General features: G+C 39.7%; 1 non-coding gene across 1 annotated transcript; it reads right to left on the minus strand.

The window, feature by feature from the left end:
* Positions 1-273: 273 nt before the first annotated feature.
* LOC118023896 lies at positions 274-414 on the minus strand. Its single transcript, XR_004682922.1, has one exon. It is a non-coding gene; the product is annotated as a U4 spliceosomal RNA (small nuclear RNA).
* Between the last annotated feature and the right edge of the window lie 3199 nt (positions 415-3613).

Genomic DNA, 3613 nt, shown 5'->3' on the forward strand with positions numbered 1-3613 from the left:
TCTTGCTATCAAATAAATAAATAAATAAAATCTTTAAAAAAAATATTCTACAAATATTAACTTGAATATTCTTCATTATAATCTATGACATGTGCTATTATTATCTACATTATACAGATAAACAAACTGAAGTAAAATGATATTAGGTAGTTTGCCCAAGGCCCCTCCAACTAGTAAGTGCTAATTCTGGACAGTCTGGCTCCCGACTATTCTTTTAACACAACTCTATGCCAACTATCTATATCTTCAGTGTCTAACTGTGTGCTGGGCAGAAACTAGGTGTTCAGTCAGTATTTCTTGAGTGAATAAACTCTGTTTCTGTTTAGTCAAAAATGGAATATTAAATGCTTTAATTAGCAATAATCGCGCCTCGGATAAACCTCATTGGCTACGATACTGCCACTGAGCAAAGCTGGAATATTAAATGCTTTAAGTATACAATCAAAATGTCTATATCAAACAACAAAAGCCACCCTTCAATGGAGCCTGGCTTTACTTGGAATGCACTTGGAATTCTGGAAAATAATGCTATGTCATTCAAAAAGAAAAGAAGGGAAAAGGGAAATGACAATATTATCCTTAAACACAATAAAAACGGCTCAACCTTGGAGATAATATACCAAAAAGTGAAACATCAGATGTCACCAAATCCATTTCAAGCTCTTTAAGGTGTTAAGGCAGCATATAGATCTCCCCCTATTTTAGTTTCCGTTTTATGAAAGGCATTTATTGATACTGTTGCTCGCAACTGTGTCACTTTCCTTGTTCTTTGTAGGGACACCACATCTGGAGTAGGGGGGTTCAGGTGGAGAAACAAGAGATGTCATGAATTGAAGTGATCAGCCCACTACCATTCATGACTCAATCAGCCTGAATGCTCAGGGTAAGGAAAAGTAACTGGAACGCCTACAGATGTCATACCCATCAAAATCCACACCTATATAGCACTCTTCATGTCCTATGATGAAAAGGGTTTAAAGTTTCACCCAGAATAAATTGGACAGAATAGAAGCAAGAATGAACAATTAGTCATGTTTGCCTTTTGTCTCCAGCTTAGAAAAACGAAGTAAAATAGCACATTAAATGTGGGTTTTTTTGGTGTTTGAGGTTGAAAATTTTCAACATGAGTAGTTTTCATAAGTGGTATGATAAATTGTGCTATATTTGTATTACTACCAATAGCTATGATTTATCTGAAGTCAGTATAGAGTAGTTCAGTGCTAACACCATTCAGTACAGTGGGCATCATTAATATAACTTTATTACAGGTAAAGAAGTAGAGGCTTCCTGAAGTTACATATCCTAATAGAGCCAGGGTATAAATGCAGTTTTATCTAACTGTAAAACACATATTAAATGATCACTTGTCTCTCTTTGAAAAGTTCATCTGGGGTGTGTGTGTGTGTGTGTGTGTGTGTGTGTTGGAGAAAAATGGATACATACAGAAGCCTCATTGTATTCACTCCAGGAATCATAACCTAAGTGAAACATGAGGAAGAAAATCTTCCAGGGATCTCCTTCCCAGGGAGCCAAGAGGTCCTTGGTCTCTTTGTCAAATAATCATCTTAGAGTGAAGAAAAGGGGGAGAAAATGAATATAAAGGATATGCCATCTGCCCCAGACCACACAGACTTATGCCTAAGGAATACAGCATTGGAGATGTTGGTGGTGTTTGTAGTAGAATTAACAGTGTAACAGTATTGATATTTTAAAAGAGCTTTCACATGCTAGTGTCCAGAGCAAACACTTTACATCAATCATCCCGTTTATTCGTTATAGCAATTCAAAGACAAGTCCTATTATCATCCTTGATTCGCAGAGAAGGAATCTATGGCATAAAGTCTTGACAGGTGCACTAGGTAGAATTCTAAGATAGCCCCCAATGTTTCTGCAGCTCCCTTCGAGTGTGGCTGGGCATGCTGTATTTGACGGGATAGTCACTTCAGGGTTAGGTTATGTTATCCAGCACATTTGAACTTAAGAAAGGAAAATTTTCTTGTCGGCATGACCTAATAACGTGAGCCCTTCAACAGTACCAGGCTCTGCCTGAAGAAAGCATTCCCAGAGTGAGAAGGATTCAACATGAGGGAGATTCTCTGCTGCTGGCTTGAAGACTGAGGGCGCCACACAGAAAGGACTGTCTATAGTTGCTGAGAGCAGCCCGTGGCTGACGGCCAACAAGGAAATGGGAAACTCAGTACTACAATGCAAAGAACTGAATTCTGCCATAATCATGTGAGCTTGGACTACCTTGGACTACCTTGAGCTCTAGCTCAGCTGGATGAGGGTCCAGCTGAGTTCTTGATTTCAGCTTTGTTGAAATCAACCCTGGGCTGAGATTCTAGTCATACTGTGTCCAGACTTCTGAATGACAGAAGTGTGAACTAATAAAATTGGCTGCTCTTTTAAGCCTCTAAGTTTGTGTTTAATTTTTAATGCAACATTTAAATATATATATAGTCATATAGCAATTAAGTTGCCAAGTGAAAGTGTAAATTGTAATAAGACCTGGATTTCAACTCTTAACCATGGGGCAACAACATGTGCCTAAAAATTAGTCTAAAAGAAATGATTCAATAGAACTTCTATAAGACATTTCAAATATAAAGAGGCACAGCTTTGGACTCACGGCATCACGTGAAGTTTTTACATAAAAGGAGACATGGGATCAAAACGAGGAAGAAGTTCTAGGCAAGTAACTGCCCGAGAGATTATGTCACGGGTGGGTAGCTTTAGCCATGCTCGTCACAGCTTAAGCAGAGAACCCTGATGTGCCTTTGGCAGGAACACTGGCCACCACTTCAGGGGAGAGCTGTCATACCCAGAGGCACAGAATGGCTTTAGGGGATGCAGATGCTTCAGCAACCTTCGAGCCTTGGGCAATAACCCTCTCGAAAGAGCCAACTGCTTTCTCACGGTGGACAGCAGGTGCACAGTGGCCTTTCAGTTTCTGGAATATTCCAAACGGTTCCCAGATTCTTTGTGAGGTTTAACATGGGATCTTTATTGTATTGTCACTTGGTAAGTTCACAAACATGTTATTATTTTATTAATAGCAATCTCAGCAGTCAGGGAGACAACATATAAAAAGTAAACAACTGAAAAATTATAACATGTGGTAAGTTCTATGAAAGGCAAAAACTGGATGCTTGAGAAAAAGCAGAGAAATAAGATTTGATAAGGTGACTGGAGAAAGTTTCTTGCGAAAGTGATAGTTAAGTTTGTATGTGGAAATTAAGAATGTAAATGGTCCAAGAAAACCAAGAGCAAAGCATGTCTGGCAGAGGTAGAAGCATTTCTGAACCATTTGGAATATTCCAGAAACTGAAAGGCCACCGTGCATCTACTGCCCACCATGAAAAAGCAATTGGCACATCAGATTCACCCAGGATTAAGACTCAGGCAGTCTGAATCTCTGTTACTTAGCGGTACTGCCTTGAGACCAAACAGGAAACAATGCCCCTAGCAGGTAGAACAGTGTTGGGCACACAAAAGTCATTCAGTCAGGATTTGTGGCAAGAATAAGTGAATGGAAGGGGCGCCTGGGTGGCTCAGTTGGTTAAGCGACTGCCTTTGGCTCAGGTCATGATCCTGGAGTCCCGGGATCGAGTCC

This window comes from Mirounga leonina, unplaced genomic scaffold (assembly GCF_011800145.1).
Source record: "Mirounga leonina isolate KUSES-001 unplaced genomic scaffold, KU_Mleo_1.0 Mir_180, whole genome shotgun sequence".
In the NCBI taxonomy this organism is placed as follows: domain Eukaryota; kingdom Metazoa; phylum Chordata; class Mammalia; order Carnivora; family Phocidae; genus Mirounga; species Mirounga leonina.